At 42.0% G+C, this 18356-nt stretch overlaps 1 long non-coding RNA gene across 1 annotated transcript; it reads left to right on the plus strand.

Moving 5' to 3' along the window:
• Positions 1-3341: 3341 nt before the first annotated feature.
• LOC141781249 (uncharacterized) lies at positions 3342-4272 on the plus strand. Its single transcript, XR_012596806.1, has 3 exons — positions 3342-3479; positions 3528-3998; positions 4141-4272. It is a non-coding gene; the product is annotated as an uncharacterized LOC141781249 (long non-coding RNA).
• The last annotated feature ends 14084 nt before the right edge of the window (positions 4273-18356 follow it).

Genomic DNA, 18356 nt, shown 5'->3' on the forward strand with positions numbered 1-18356 from the left:
AACAGTAACAGTAGTAACAGCAGCAGCAACAGTAACAGCAGTAACAGCAGCAGCAGCAGTAACAGTAGTAACAGCAGCAGCAACAGTAACAGTAGTAACAGCAGCAGCAACAGTAACAGCAGCAGCAACAGTAACAGCAGTAACAGTAGTAACAGCAGCAGCAACAGTAACAGTAGTAACAGCAGCAGCAACAGTAACAGCAGTAACAGCAGTAGCAGCAGTAACAGTAGTAACAGCAGCAGCAACAGTAACAGTAGTAACAGCAGCAGCAACAGTAACAGCAGCAGCAACAGTAACAGCAGTAACAGTAGTAACAGCAGCAGCAACAGTAACAGTAGTAACAGCAGCAGCAACAGTAACAGCAGTAACAGCAGCAGCAACAGTAACAGTAGTAACAGCAGCAGCAACAGTAACAGCAGCAGCAACAGTAACAGCAGTAACAGTAGTAACAGCAGCAGCAACAGTAACAGTAGTAACAGCAGCAGCAACAGTAACAGCAGTAACAGCAGCAGCAGCATCTCTCTCCGTGGACTCTGACGGATTGATCCCGCTGCCGGCTCAACGGCAGCCGGCTGCAGCTCTTATAGAGATGGATATGAACCTGACATCAGATCAGCAGTAACGTTTGGCTGTCAGCACATTAACATAGAGAGCTGAAATATATCCTGTATGTGTTCCTGTTCCCACAAAGATTACAACTCTGAAGACTTTCTAGAACCGTGAAATCCGTCTGAGGAGGGCCAATAACAGATAATAATATGTATGAATGTAGGAAACATCTGGCTCTGTCACGCTTAACGTCGGCTGGAAAAGGTTCACAAACGCAGCGTCTGTTGTTTCTCTGTGTTGTTTCAGAGTTTCAGCTCATTTAGAGGCTAACAGATGATTTGTGGCTGAACTTGAACATGAAAACATTTTGTTTTCAGAGTGTTTTCAGACTCAGGTTGGAGTTACATAAAGACCTGCTGGGATTAAGATCCTCAACAACGAGGTTAAGGTGCTAAAAAACAAACATCTGGTGTGGAGGCAATCTTTCTATCGCCTCCACACGGCTCTCAACATGGCGTCAGCGAGCCGCGGCTAGCAGCTAACGGTGCTAGCGTGTCATCATTACTGCATTAAATTACATGAACTTCTGATTGTTATATGTATTTGATATCTTGTTGGAAGAACACAGCCGGCCCTGCAGAGCTCAAGGCCTCCTCCAGCTCCGGACCAACTCAGACCAGGTACCAGAGGAGACCAGCTGAGTCAGCTCCTCCTCCTCCTCCTCCTCCTCCTCCCCTGCAGCCTCCCACAGCTCCTTATCAGAGAGCGCAAACCAGACGCCTCCTCCTCCTTCTCCTCCTCCTCCTCCCATCAACCCAGAACCACTAGCTCTCACTAGTTCAGAAATCTGCATTTTGACAAACGTTTCAACAAATCTTTGTGAAGCAGGAGAAGTTATTATTATTATTATTATTAGACAATATTAAAGATGAACAACTATGTATCTATAATATCTGCTTCAACTACGACTCCCAGGGTGCATTTCATCCAACCACAGAGCTTCACATTAACAGAGCTGAAGTTAAACTGATTTCACAACCTGAAACTTAAATTGATTCACTTTAGATTATCTACACCATGTTTAATATTTCATAACTGGCACACGTTATCTATCGACGTAATCGTGAACCAGGTAGTATACAGAGCGGTGAAGGGAGGAGGTTGTGGTGAACGGCGTGAAGGAAGGAGGTCGGGTGGATGGGTGGGTCTAAAAACACCAGACTGTCACCAGGAGACCACTATGGTGCCCCGTGTGAGGCAAGAAGTCAACGTTGATTTATTTGTCACGTTACTTCTGTACTTCAGTTACAGCACTTCTGGAGTTATTTTAACCCAAACCACCATCTTTACCTGAACCTAACTAATGAGTTTTATTTTGAAAAGATTTGAGCGTCACAAAAAAAAAGATAAATTCATGTTTATGTACACAAATCAAATAGATGACAATGTTGGGTGTCAGAGCATGACATCGCACCGCACCACTTCTTGTTTCAGCAGAAACTCATTGAAATATGGAAGAAAGTTCTCTGAGATACTTCCTGTTTGTTTGGTTGTTTGTTTGTTTTAACGACCACAAAAATGTAAACATGACCCGGTCTGGACCAATGAGAAACATCCAGCTACAGACAGACAGACAGACAGACGAAACCACACTGAACCAAGAAACCTGTAAAACACGAGTACTAACGTGAGAGTAAAAAGTAAAGTAGTCCTTTAAACATACAAACCTCTGTAATGGAGGTTATTATTATTGATCATGAGTCTACAGATGTGTTGCTCTTTGAGTTACAGAGACTGTAAATGTGAGTCCAGCTAGAATTATTAAAACATCTTCTGTGAGTCTAGAATGTTCCAACCTGCAGGAACATTCTAGACTCAGAAGATGTTTTAATAATTATATGTAATACTATATAGAGCACATCTGTCTCTCTTCTTCTGCTGTCATTCTGTTTCCTGTTTTACATTCAGTGAGCGCCGCTGAGAACAACAGAAGAAGAAGAAGCAGACATAAAGGAGAGTTCTGACAGCAGAAAGAGAGAGTTTCTGTCTCTCTTTGTGGGAACAACGTGTTTGGTTTTACTGCTGACTCATGAACCATCTACCGCAGTGACCTGTCAGCCCCGCTGCATGCTGGGAGATCTTTGAGACGCAGCACTGCCCCGCCGATCAAGTCAAAGTCAGACTTCCTCATATATGTGGAGAAATGTTGCTGCGTCACGCTACTTCCTGTTCAGCAGCAGAGCAACACAGAGGGGGGGTTAGTGAGGTCATACCTGTGTGTGATGTCAGCCAGGTGAGATGATGATGTCAGCCAGGTGAGGTGATGATGTCAGCCAGGTGAGGTGTGTGATGTCAGCCAGGTGAGGTGATGATGTCAGCTAGGTGAGATGATGTCAGCCAGGTGAGGTGATGATGTCAGCCAGGTGATGTGATGATGTCAGCCAGGTGAGGTGTGATGATGTTAGCCAGGTGAGATGATGATGTCAGCCATGTGATGTGATGATGTCAGCCAGGTGATGTGATGATGTCAGCCAGTTGAGGTGTGATGATGTCAGCCAGGTGAGATGATGATGTCAGCCAGGTGAGATGATGTCAGCCAGGTGAGGTGATGATGTCAGCCAGGTGAGGTGATGATGTCAGCCAGGTGATGTGATGATGTCAGCCAGGTGATGTGATGATGTCAGCCAGGTGAGGTGTGATGATGTCAGCCAAGTGAGATGATGATGTCAGCCAGGTGAGATGATGTCAGCCAGGTGAGGTGATGATGTCAGCCAGGTGATGTGATGATGTCAGCCAGGTGAGGTGTGATGATGTCAGCCAGGTGAGGTGTGATGATGTCAGCCAAGTGAGATGATGATGTCAGCCAGGTGAGATGATGTCAGCCAGGTGAGGTGATGATGTCAGCCAGGTGATGTGATGATGTCAGCCAGGTGAGGTGTGATGATGTCAGCCAGGTGAGGTGTGATGATGTCAGCCAGGTGAGATGAGGATGTCAGCCAGGGTAGATGATGTCAGCCAGTGAAAGATCAACACACACTGGAGGTTCCTCTGACTCAGTCACACACACTACAGCTCAGTCTCACAGCAACTTTAATGTTTTCATTTGTGTTTGTAGAAACCAATTTCACATTGGTTTCATGGGAAGACGGCGACGACCAAAATGCTGAATTTGAGGCTTCAAAACGGCGGTCCAGAATCAACAGTGATTTATTTTAAGTTAGCCATAACTTGCAAAACATGCGATCGTATTTTAACAACAACAAAAACCAAGATGGTGATGTACAAAAACCAAAGAGGCGACTGCCACAAACCAAAAACCAAGATGGAGACGGCCAAAAACCAAGATGGCGACGGCCAAAAACCCAAGATGACAACTTCATAACCCATTTTAATCTGGTCTTCTTGTTGATTGATGATTCATGTTTCTCTTCTCTCCTGTTAACAAGAAGGTATTGTTGTTGTTCTAATGAGACTCTTCATCATGAGAGATCAATGTGTTTCTGGTGATAACAATAGAGGATGAGAGTGTGTCTGATAAACGTCTGTAAAAACTGAATCAATGATCTCTGTTATCTTTAACTCATATATCAGGACTGGAGTTATTCAACACGGCGTCTCAGAGTCGACTCTCAGACTATCAGGAACCATCAGAGTGAAGCAGAACAACCTGAGAACCAGTGAACGGGAGTGGAAACCTGGCAGGGACCGAACACGCTGCTCGACCCTGAACGCATCGCGAGGTGTTCAGAGTAACACAGAGATGGTATCAGATAATCACAGCAGAGCGTCTCTGGTGGATCAGCAGCTCCAGCTGTTCTTCCCACACTTTCTTCTTCTTCTTCTTCTTCTTCTTGTGTTTCTGCCTCCGTCGGAGGCCTCGCAGGAGCACCAATGATCCGTGCAGCGAGCTGATCGGCAGCCAGGCGCTGGCTGCTCGTAACGCTGTGAATTATTAACGCCGACTATCAGCCTGCAGAAACACTCGCAGCAGCTCAGTTATCAGATCCAGGCCTCAAATACTCCACATTTATTCACCCGCTCAGCTTGCTCTGTTTATTCAGTCTGACTGACACCCAGCCCTAACCCTAACCCACCACCAACCGGTCTGTTCTGGAGCTTTCACTCATACCACATGGTCTTCTTCATGGAGGAGATATTCAACACATCTGAACATCAGAACCTTCATGAAGGAGGATTCACTGCAGCTGTTCCTAATAAAGTGGTACCTGTGTTGTGTTTGTGTCCTCTGGAAGCTCGTTAAGTCCATTAAAGTGAAGTAGTGATGATGCAGGATGACATCACCCAAACTGTCCAATCAGAGTGAGTTACCTGTCGGTCCATGTGACTTCCTGTTCACTCTTCAAAGTGGTTGTGAAGAAGACCCGGACCAGAACCTCCAGACAGTGGCTGATAGTATTGTCTCTGGTCTAGTCCAGGTGGAGGTGTTGTGGTGTTGTGGTGTTGTGGTGTTGTGGTGTTTCGGTGCAGGAGCCAGGTGTTGTGTGACGTCTCCTCTCTCTGGGCTGTATCTCAGTGCTGACGGATGGCCTCCTCTTCACATGCCTGTTTGTCTTTGTTCGCCATAAATGTGGAATGTGGCGTTTTATTGGAGACGCTGCAGATGTTGAAGTGTTTACATGTAAATGGCGTGACGGAGGAATCCAGATCTGCTGCACATCCTCATTCTCATCAGTAAAGAAGCTGTAAACAGGAAGAGGGCTGAAGTGGCTCGGTTTGGAAGACATGACACTTCTATTGTGATGACTTTTATTGTTTAAAGGTTCCATATTGTAGAAAGTGAGTCTTTTTATTATAAAGCAGATCTAGGTGCTGAATATATACTGTGAAATGCTCAATCCACAGAGAAATGACACTGACACTGTACCTTTAAATGAGCCTTCAGGACTTCTGTAAAGTTGTGATGTCACAACTATACAGTTACTGCCTTAAAATGAAACTGGTGAGCTCCTGTTTACACCACGGGAAGTCATGTACACGATATTCTTAGTGTTCAAGTTGTGAGAACACCGCTGCTAAGCAACGACAATATTAACGTTACTGTTGTTACACAAAAACCAAAAACCAAGATGGAGACGTCCAAAAACCTAAAACCAAGATGGCGACGGCCAAAAACCTAAAACCAAGATGGCAACGGCCAAAAACCAAAAACCAAGATGGCGACGGCCAAAAACCAAAAACCAAGATGGAGATGGCCCAAAACCAAAAACCAAGATGGAGACGGACAAAAACCAAGATGGTGATGGCCAAAAACCAAAAACCAAGATGGTGACGACAAAAAAACAAGATGGTGATGGCCAAAAACCAAAAACCAAGATGGAGACGGCCAAAAACCAAGATGGCGACGGCCAAAAACCAAAAACCAAGATGGAGACACCCAAAAACCCAAAAAAACAAGATGGAGACGGCCAAAAAACAAAAACCAAGATGGAGACACCCAAAAACCCCAAAACCAAGATGGCGACGGCCAAAAAACAAAAACCAAGATGGAGACACCCAAAAACCCCCAAAAACAAGATGGAGACGGCCAAAATCCAAAAACCAAATTGGAGACGGCCAAAAACCAAAAAACAAGATGGAGACGGCCAAAAACCAAAAAACAAGATGGAGACGGCCAAAAACCAAAAACCAAGAAGGAGACGGCCAAAAACCAAAAAACAAGATGGAGACGGCCAAAAACCAAAAACCAAGAAGGAGACGGCCAAAAACCAAAAACCAAAATGGAGACGCCCAAAAACAAAAAACCAAGATGGCGACGGCCAAAAACAAAAAAACTAAATGGAGACGGCAAAAACAAAAAAACAAAAAACAAGATGGAGACGGCCAAAAACCAAGATGGCGACGGCCAAAGACCAAAAACTAAGATGGAGACGGCCAAAAACCAAAAACCAAGATGGCAACGGCCAAAAACCAAGATGGCAACGGCCAAAAACCAAAAACTAAGATGGAGACGGCCAAAAACTAAAAACAAGATGGAGACGGCCAAAAACAAAAACCAAGATGGCGACGTGACTCACAGGACTGACGATACCGACGAGTCACGTGACTAAAGACTGACGTGACAAAATAAGTCAACGTTACTTTTTGCCTCACACGGGGCACCAATAATGTCCCCCTCCCTCCCTCCACCCTGAACGGACTCTATTAATACTACGCCACCGCTCCGACCGTAGAATAACGGGGGGGTTACATCGGAGTTAGTTGAAATGAATACTGCTGACTCCGTGTACTGTATGCACGCAGAAATCAAACTAAATCAAATAGCTCCATTTACTAAATATTTACACATGAGCTGAAGTGTCCACCAGCTGAGACATCAGTTTAATGTTGATTCATCTCTGCTAGTTAGTTACTGAGGACTTCAGTGAAGGATTTATGAAGAGCTGCTGATCTGAGCCGTGTTACTGTCATCTCTAATATAGAAGAAGTTCTCTCCCACAATGCTTTGCTTGTTCTGATGAGCACAGAGCGGTTTGTATTAATGATCACAGTTTCTCTTCCAGTTATCTAACAGAGGAATCAAAGCTGTCTGTAATGAAGCTTCATAAATCAGAGAGAGAACAAACTGATCTGAGCCGTCAGAGAGACGTCCATCAGCGAACACAAATCTGCCGAGTCACAGAGCGAGGCGCGAACATGTCGAGGCGTCTGCGGAGCGATGCGGCGGTGGGACGAAGCTTCATCAAACGGAGATCTGGACTGTAGCTGACGGCACTTTAACCATCAATCTCCTCCTGATGGCTCGTAAAAGCAGAATGTCTCCAAAACAAAGAGTTGTGCTCCGAGCCGCCCCGATGATCCTCAGAGCTCCAAACTGAGCTAATAAATACCAACCAGTGAATTAACAGATCTAGAGATAGATATGTGCTCTCTGAGCGAGGCCACACTGTGAATAACTACGGTATCAGAGAGGACATAAAAACAGAACTGGCTCTAAACCTCAGAATGTGTTTCCTCTGCAACCGTTCCAATCATTATTATTATTAAATTAGACAAAACAGTTTGTTGTCACGTGCAAAAAATAGAAATCTCTCATGCAGGTGTGTGCACGCTGTCTGCAGCAATAACTAAGTACAGAAAGTCGGATCAGGAGGTGTCATTGCTCTCCGACCTCTAGTGGGCGCTGTGGACGACCTACAGGACACCTGCTGCAGAGGAAGAAACAGAAACAAGCTGCAAGGCACGCTTCTTTGTTCAAACTTTGAGAGTTTTGCAGCAGTCATGTTTAGAAGGTAACCGGCGAGGAGGGAAACTCTCTCTAATGGTTAAGGTCAGGGCAGGTCGCCGGGCAGCAGATTTCGACCTTCTAGACCCGACTTTGTGCAGCTTGTGTGATGTTCTACCTGCTTCCTTCTCGTCTCTATAAAAACGTTGTGTGTTTGGAAGGAGGAAGAAGAGGAAGTGACCAACCAGGAGGCATGTGTGGTCGATACGATGGAGACAACCAAAAACCAGAATGGAGACGGACAAAAACCAAGATGGTGACGGCGAAAACCAAAAACCAAGATGGTGACGGCGAAAAACCAAAAACCAAGATGGAGACGTCCAAAAACCAAAAACCAAGATGGAGACAGCCAAAAACCAAGATGGCGACGGCCAAAAACCAAGATGGAGACGGACAAAAACCAAGATGGTGACGGCGAAAAACCAAGATTGTGACGGCGAAAACCAAAAACCAAGATGGTGATGGCGAAAAACCAAAAACCAAGATGGAGACGTCCAAAAACCAAGATGGTGACGGCGAAAACCAAAAACCAAGATGGTGACGGCGAAAAACCAAAAACCAAGATGGTGACGGCGAAAAACCAAAAACCAAGATGGAGACAGCCAAAAACCAAGATGGCGACGGCCAAAAACCAAGATGGAGACGGACAAAAACCAAGATGGTGACGGCGAAAAACCAAGATGGTGACGGCGAAAACCAAAAACCAAGATGGTGATGGCGAAAAACCAAAAACCAAGATGGAGACGTCCAAAAACCAAGATGGTGACGGCGAAAACCAAAAACCAAGATGGTGACGGCGAAAAACCAAAAACCAAGATGGAGACGTCAAAAAACCTAAAACCAAGATGGCGACGGCCAAAGACCAAAAACCAAGATGGAGACGACCAAAAACCAAAAACCAAGATGGCGACGGCCAAAAACCAAAAACCAAGATGGTGACGGCCATAAACCAAGATGGAGACGGCCAAAAACCAAGATGGAGACAGCCAAAAACCTAAAACCAAGATGGAGACGGCCAAAAACCAAAAACCAAGATGGCGACGGCCAAAAACCAAGATGGAGACGGCCAAAAACCAAGATGGCGACGGCCAAAAACCAAGATGGAGACGGCGACGGCCAAAAACCAAAAACCAAGATGGAGACGGCCAAAAACCAAAAACCAAGATGGCGATGGCCAAAAACCAAGAGGGCGACGGCCAAAAACCAAAAACCAAGATGGAGATGGCCAAAAACCAAAAACCAAGATGGCGATGGCCAAAAACCAAAAACCAAGATGGCGACGGCCAAAAACCAAAAACCAAGATGGCGATGGCCAAAAACCAAGATGGCGATGGCCAAAAACCAAGATGGCGATGGCCAAAAACCAAAAACCAAGATGGCGACGGCCAAAAACCAAGATGGCGACGGCCAAAAACCTAAAACCAAGATGGAGATGGCCAAAAACCAAAAACCAAGATAGCGATGGCCAAAAACCAAAAACCAAGATGGCGACGGCCAAAAACCAAAAACCAAGATGGCGATGGCCAAAAACCAAGATGGCGATGGCCAAAAACCAAGATGGCGATGGCCAAAAACCAAAAAACCAAGATGGCGACGGCCAAAAACCAAAAACCAAGATGGCGACGGCCAAAAACCTAAAACCAAGATGGAGACGGACAAAAACCAAGATGGTGACGGCGAAAAACCAAGATGGTGACAGCGAAAACCAAAAACCAAGATGGTGACAGCGAAAAACCAAAAACCAAGATGGAGACGTCCAAAAACCAAGATGGTGACGGCGAAAACCAAAAACCAAGATGGTGACGGCGAAAAACCAAAAACCAAGATGGTGACGGCCAAAAACCAAGATGGTGACGGCGAAAACCAAAAACCAAGATGGTGACGGCGAAAGACCTAAAACCAAGATGGCGACGGCCAAAAACCAAAAACCAAGATGGAGACGACCAAAAACCAAAAACCAAGATGGAGACGACCAAAAACCTAAAACCAAGATGGCGACGGCCAAAAACCAAAAACCAAGATTTCGACGGCCATAAACCAAGATGGAGACGACCAAAAACCAAAAACCAAGATGGAGACAGCCAAAAACCTAAAACCAAGATGGCGACGGCCAAAAACCAAAAACCAAGATGGCGACGGCCAAAAACCAAGATGGAGACGGCCAAAAACCAAAAACCAAGATGGAGACAGCCAAAAACCTAAAACCAAGATGGCGACGGCCAAAAACCAAAAACCAAGATGGAGACGACCAAAAACCAAAATCCAAGATGGAGACGACCAAAAACCTAAAACCAAGATGGCGACGGCCAAAAACCAAAAACCAAGATTTCGACGGCCATAAACCAAGATGGAGACGACCAAAAACCAAAAACCAAGATGGAGACAGCCAAAAACCTAAAACCAAGATGGCGACGGCCATAAACCAAGATGGAGACGACCAAAAACCAAAACCAAGATGGAGACAGCCAAAAACCTAAAACCAAGATGGCGACGGCCAAAAACCAAAAACCAAGATGGCGACGGCCAAAAACCAAGATGGAAACGGCCAAAAACCAAAAACCAAGATGGAGACAGCCAAAAACCTAAAACCAAGATGGCGACGGCCAAAAACCAAAAACCAAGATGGCGACGGCCAAAAACCAAGATGGAGACGGCCAAAAACCAAAAACCAAGATGGAGATGGCCAAAAACCAAAAACCAAGATGGCGATGGCCAAAAACCAAGATGGCGACGGCCAAAAACCAAAAACCAAGATGGCGATGGCCAAAAAACAAAAACCAAGATGGCGACGGCCAAAAAACAAAAACCAAGATGGAAACAGCCAACACCGGCCGTCCTGCTAGTAGCTTTGTGAGCTAAATGCTAACATCAGATGGTAGTCTGGACCCAGACAGGAAATAAGAGGAGAGTCTCCAGAACAGCAGTTTAACCACCTTCTGAGGTTCTATAACATCTTTCAGTAGAACACATACTCTGATACTGTAGAACAGATACTCTGTAGAACAGATACTCTGATACTGTAGAACAGATACTCTGTAGAACAGATACTCTGATACTGTAGAACAGATACTCTGGTACTGTAGAACAGATACTCTGATACCGTAGAACAGATACTCTGGTACTGTAGAACAGATACTCTGTAGAACAGATACTCTGATACCGTAGAACAGATACTCTGTAGAACAGATACTCTGTAGAACAGATACTCTGTAGAACAGATACTCTGATACCGTAGAACAGATACTCTGTAGAACAGATACTCTGGTACTGTAGAACAGATACTCTGATACCGTAGAACAGATACTCTGTAGAACAGATACTCTGATACTGTAGAACAGATACTCTGGTACTGTAGAACAGATACTCTGTAGAACAGATACTCTGGTACTGTAGAACAGATACTCTGTAGAACAGATACTCTGATACTGTAGAACAGATACTCTGATACCGTAGAACAGATACTCTGTAGAACAGATACTCTGATACTGTAGAACAGATACTCTGTAGAACAGATACTCTGTAGAACAGATACTCTGGTATTGTAGAACAGATACTCTGGTATTGTAGAACAGATACTCTGTAGAACAGATACTCTGTAGAACAGATACTCTGATACCGTAGAACAGATACTCTGTAGAACAGATACTCTGGTATTGTAGAACAGATACTCTGTAGAACAGATACTCTGATACCGTAGAACAGATACTCTGTAGAACAGATACTCTGATACCGTAGAACAGATACTCTGGTACTGTAGAACAGATACTCTGGTACTGTAGAACAGATACTCTGGTACCGTAGAACAGATACTCTGGTACTGTAGAACAGATACTCTGGTACTGTAGAACAGATACTCTGGTACTGTAGAACAGATACTCTGGTACTGTAGAACAGATACTCTGGTACTGTAGAACAGATACTCTGGTACCGTAGAACAGATACTCTGGTACTGTAGAACAGATACTCTGGTACTGTAGAACAGATACTCTGGTACTGTAGAACAGATACTCTGTAGAACAGATACTCTGATACTGTAGAACAGATACTCTGTAGAACAGATACTCTGATACTGTAGAACAGATACTCTGATACTGTAGAACAGATACTCTGTAGAACAGACACTCTGATACCGTAGAACAGATACTCTGTAGAACAGATACTCTGGTACTGTAGAACAGATACTCTGTAGAACAGATACTCTGATACTGTAGAACAGATACTCTGTAGAACAGATACTCTGATACTGTAGAACAGATACTCTGTAGAACAGATACTCTGGTACTGTAGAACAGATACTCTGTAGAACAGATACTCTGATACTGTAGAACAGATACTCTGTAGAACAGATACTCTGGTACTGTAGAACAGATACTCTGGTACTGTAGAACAGATACTCTGGTACTGTAGAACAGATACTCTGGTACTGTAGAACAGATACTCTGTAGAACAGATACTCTGGTACTGTAGAACAGATACTCTGTAGAACAGATACTCTGATACTGTAGAACAGATACTCTGTAGAACAGATACTCTGATACCGTAGAACAGATACTCTGATACTGTAGAACAGATACTCTGATACTGTAGAACAGATACTCTGGTACTGTAGAACAGATACTCTGTAGAACAGATACTCTGATACTGTAGAACAGATACTCTGATACTGTAGAACAGATACTCTGTAGAACAGATACTCTGATACTGTAGAACAGATACTCTGTAGAACAGATACTCTGGTACTGTAGAACAGATACTCTGTAGAACAGATACTCTGATACTGTAGAACAGATACTCTGGTACTGTAGAACAGATACTCTGTAGAACAGATACTCTGATACCGTAGAACAGATACTCTGTAGAACAGATACTCTGGTACTGTAGAACAGATACTCTGTAGAACAGATACTCTGATACTGTAGAACAGATACTCTGGTACTGTAGAACAGATACTCTGTAGAACAGATACTCTGGTACTGTAGAACAGATACTCTGTAGAACAGATACTCTGATACCGTAGAACAGATACTCTGTAGAACAGATACTCTGATACCGTAGAACAGATACTCTGTAGAACAGATACTCTGTAGAACAGATACTCTGTAGAACAGATACTCTGTAGAACAGATACTCTGATACTGTAGAACAGATACTCTGATACTGTAGAACAGATACTCTGTAGAACAGATACTCTGTAGAACAGATACTCTGTAGAACAGATACTCTGATACCGTAGAACAGATACTCTGTAGAACAGATACTCTGGTATTGTAGAACAGATACTCTGTAGAACAGATACTCTGATACCGTAGAACAGATACTCTGTAGAACAGATACTCTGATACCGTAGAACAGATACTCTGGTACTGTAGAACAGATACTCTGGTACTGTAGAACAGATACTCTGGTACCGTAGAACAGATACTCTGGTACTGTAGAACAGATACTCTGGTACTGTAGAACAGATACTCTGGTACCGTAGAACAGATACTCTGGTACTGTAGAACAGATACTCTGGTACTGTAGAACAGATACTCTGGTACTGTAGAACAGATACTCTGTAGAACAGATACTCTGATACTGTAGAACAGATACTCTGTAGAACAGATACTCTGATACTGTAGAACAGATACTCTGATACTGTAGAACAGATACTCTGTAGAACAGATACTCTGATACTGTAGAACAGATACTCTGATACTGTAGAACAGATACTCTGTAGAACAGACACTCTGATACCGTAGAACAGATACTCTGTAGAACAGATACTCTGGTACTGTAGAACAGATACTCTGTAGAACAGATACTCTGATACTGTAGAACAGATACTCTGTAGAACAGATACTCTGATACCGTAGAACAGATACTCTGATACTGTAGAACAGATACTCTGATACTGTAGAACAGATACTCTGGTACTGTAGAACAGATACTCTGTAGAACAGATACTCTGATACTGTAGAACAGATACTCTGTAGAACAGATACTCTGGTACTGTAGAACAGATACTCTGGTACTGTAGAACAGATACTCTGGTACTGTAGAACAGATACTCTGTAGAACAGATACTCTGTAGAACAGATACTCTGATACTGTAGAACAGATACTCTGGTACTGTAGAACAGATACTCTGTAGAACAGATACTCTGATACCGTAGAACAGATACTCTGTAGAACAGATACTCTGTAGAACAGATACTCTGTAGAACAGATACTCTGATACTGTAGAACAGATACTCTGATACTGTAGAACAGATACTCTGTAGAACAGATACTCTGATACTGTAGAACAGATACTCTGTAGAACAGATACTCTGATACCCAGTAGGTCTCCTGTACTGGTGCCCAGTACAACCAGAGTGAAAGTGTCTCCAGGCTCCATGTGACCGGAGCAGCCGAGTGAGAGTCGGTTCTATCGGAGAGCAAACAGTGAAAGCACTAGCCGGCCTCTCGCCTTCCAGAGCTGCTCAGTCAACTCTGTGTGCTCCGAGTCTCTGAAAGGAGCCGGTTAATCTTTAAACTCTGGCCAAATAGAAGAAGTGGATATCCAAACAGAGGCCATAGATAGATAGACGGAGCTGCTGACACACTCTCCACACAACACGTCAATGAAGGCAGAGCACACGGCAAACACACCCAACCTGAAAAGAACCTGAAAAGAACCTGAAAAGAACCTGAAAATAACCTGAAAATAATCTGAAAATAATCTGAAAAGAACCTGAAAAGAACCTGAAAAGAACCTGAAAATAACCTGAAAATAATCTGAAAATAATCTGAAAAGAACCTGAAAAGAACCTGAAAAGAACCTGAAAATAACCTGAAAATAATCTGAAAATAATCTGAAAAGAACCTGAAAATAACCTGAAAATAACCTGAAAATAATCTGAAAATAATCTGAAAAGAACCTGAAAAGAACCTGAAAATAACCTGAAAATGATCTGAAAAGAACCTGAAAATAACCTGAAAATAACCTGAAAATAATCTGAAAATAACCTGAAAATAACCTGAAAATAACCTGAAAATAATCTGAAAATAACCTGAAAATAATCTGAAAATAACCTGAAAATAACCTGAAAATAATCTGAAAAGAACCTGAAAATAATCTGAAAATAACCTGAAAATAATCTGAAAATAACCTGAAAATAATCTGAAAAGAACCTGATAATAACCTGATAATAACCTGAAAATAACCTAAAAATAACCTGAAAATAACCTGAAAATAACCTGAAAATAACCTGATAATAACCTGAAAATAACCTGATAATAACCTGATAATAACCTGAAAATAACCTGATAATAACCTGATAATAACCTAAAAATAACCTGAAAATAACCTGAAAATAACCTGATAATAACCTGATAATAACCTGAAAATAACCTGAAAATAACCTGATAATAACCTGAAAATAACCTGATAATAACCTGAAAATAACCTGATAATAACCTGATAATAACCTGAAAATAACCTGATAATAACCTAAAAATAACCTGAAAATAACCTGAAAATAACCTGATAATAACCTGAAAATAACCTGAAAATAACCTGAAAATAACCTGATAATAACCTGAAAATCACCTGATAATAACCTGAAAATAACCTGATAATAACCTGAAAATAACCTGATAATAACCTGATAATAACCTGAAAATAACCTGAAAATAACCTGATAATAACCTGATAATAACCTAAAAATAACCTGAAAATAACCTGAAAATAACCTGATAATAACCTGAAAATAACCTGATAATAACCTGATAATAACCTGAAAATAACCTGATAATAACCTAAAAATAACCTGAAAATAACCTGAAAATAACCTGATAATAACCTGAAAATAACCTGATAATAACCTGAAAATAACCTGATAATAACCTGATAATAACCTGATAATAACCTGATAATAACCTGAAAATAACCTGATAATAACCTGATAATAACCTGAAAATAACCTGATAATAACCTGATAATAACCTGAAAATAACCTGAAAATAACCTGATAATAACCTGATAATAACCTGATAATAACCTGAAAATAACCTGAAAATAACCTGATAATAACCTGAAAATAACCTGATAATAACCTGAAAATAACCTGAAAATAACCTGAAAATAACCTGATAATAACCTGATAATAACCTGAAAATAACCTGAAAATAACCTGATAATAACCTGATAATAACCTGATAATAACCTGATAATAACCTGAAAATAACCTGAAAATAACCTGATAATAACCTGAAAATAACCTGAAAATAACCTGAAAATAACCTGATAATAACCTGATAATAACCTGAAAATAACCTGAAAATAACCTGATAATAACCTGAAAATAACCTGAAAATAACCTGATAATAACCTGATAATAACCTGATAATAACCTGATAATAACCTGAAAATAACCTGAAAATAACCTGATAATAACCTGAAAATAACCTGAAAATAACCTGAAAATAACCTGATAATAACCTGATAATAACCTGAAAATAACCTGAAAATAACCTGATAATAACCTGAAAATAACCTGAAAATAACCTGATAATAACCTGAAAATAACCTGATAATAACCTGAAAATAACCTGAAAATAACCTGATAATAACCTGAAAATAACCTGAAAATAACCTGATAATAACCTGAAAATAACCTGAAAATAACCTGAAAATAACCTGATAATAACCTGAAAATAACCTGAAAATAACCTGATAATAACCTGAAAATAACCTGAAAATAACCTGAAAATAACCTGATAATAACCTGAAAATAACCTGATAATAACCTGAAAATAACCTGAAAATAACCTGAAAATAACCTGATAATAACCTGAAAATAACCTGAAAATAACCTGATAATAACCTGAAAATAACCTGAAAATAACCTGATAATAACCTGATAATAACCTAAAAATAACCTGATAATATGCTCCAACTACAGCTCATGTTGGTTCTGGATACCGTCAATCCAGACACGTCTCAGTGTACGGCTCCAACCGGCGGCCCGGAGGTGACTCCACGGTTCTGGTCTCAGTGTAGGACCGGCGGCCCGGAGGTGACTCCACGGTTCTGGTCTCAGTGTAGGACCGGTGGACCGGAGGTGACTCCACGGTTCTGGTCTCAGTGTAGGACCGGCGGCCCGGAGGTGACTCCACGGTTCTGGTCTCAGTGTAGGACCGGTGGACCGGAGGGGACTCCACGGTTCTGGTCTCAGTGTAGGACCGGCGGCCCGGAGGTGACTCCACGGTTCTGGTCTCAGTGTAGGACCGGTGGACCGGAGGGGACTCCACGGTTCTGGTCTCAGTCAGATCTCACTGAGCGTCTCTGTCTGTGACGGAGCTGTCAATCACTTTTGGTTTGTATTGATTGGAGTCATAATCAATAAGCTGTTACTGCTGATAGATCCATCTAGAGGACGGGTCACCTGCTGATGGGAGGGTTGGTGGTTCAACTCCCAGCCGTACTGACCGGGCCGACGGGCCAACAGGACCAGGGGCCCTAAAACCAGATCCTCTCTATGAAGTACCGGTTCTGATCCAGCTGCTCCGTTCAGCCTCCAGGAGACAGATTACAACTCAACATCTGGATGAGTTAGACAGCTGAGCAGCTCTCCTATAATAACATTATATAAATATAGATCTATATATATATAGATCTATAGATCTATATATTATGGTACTATAGTGGTCATGTATTATCAGGACTGTCAACGGATTCATATATTTAATCCTGATTAATCCCTCATATTTTATCTGTTCTAAATGAACCATAAAGGGAGATTAGTCCAGTATTTAATCCTCTTATCAACATGGGAGTGGACGAATATGCTGCTTTATGTAAATGCATGTATATATTTATTATTGTAAATCAATGAACAACACAGATCAATAACAGATATTGATCCAGAAACCCTCACAGGTACTGCATTTAGCATAAAACAATATGCTCCAATCATAACATGTCAAACTGCAGCCCAACAGGCAACAACAGCTGTCAGTGTGTCAGTGTGCTGACTTGACTATGACTTGCCCCAAACTGCATGTGATGATCATAAAGTGGGCATGTCTGTAAAGGGGAGACTCGTGGGTACCATAGAACCCATTTACATTCACTGATCTGGAGGTCAGAGGTCAAGGGACCCCTTTGAACATGGACATGACAGTTTGGAGCGTTATTTAACCTCTTCATGACCAGCTGGTCTTTTTCAGATATTTTTCTGACTTTTCTTAGAATTTTTTTTTTTCTAAATTCTGATTTTATTTTCATTTTTTGGATTTTGAAAAAAATAATAATAATAATTCGGACATTTTTCTGACTATTTTTGGACAAAAGCCCTCACACATCTACACATCTACACATCTGGAGGTCAGAGGTCAAGGGACCCCTTCTAGTTTACTGTGATACCTGTGTCTTCAGTCCAGCTTTAGAACTGAGCCGCTACAACACAACAATCACTAGTTGCTTTAATGCGTTACCTTTAACAGCCCTAATATAGATATATAGATCTCTATATAGATCTATATAGAGATCTATATCTATAGATATGAATGGATTGATCAGGTTCTGTAGGTTCATCTG

Source organism: Sebastes fasciatus, chromosome 2 (assembly GCF_043250625.1).
Source record: "Sebastes fasciatus isolate fSebFas1 chromosome 2, fSebFas1.pri, whole genome shotgun sequence".
NCBI lineage: Eukaryota > Metazoa > Chordata > Actinopteri > Perciformes > Sebastidae > Sebastes > Sebastes fasciatus.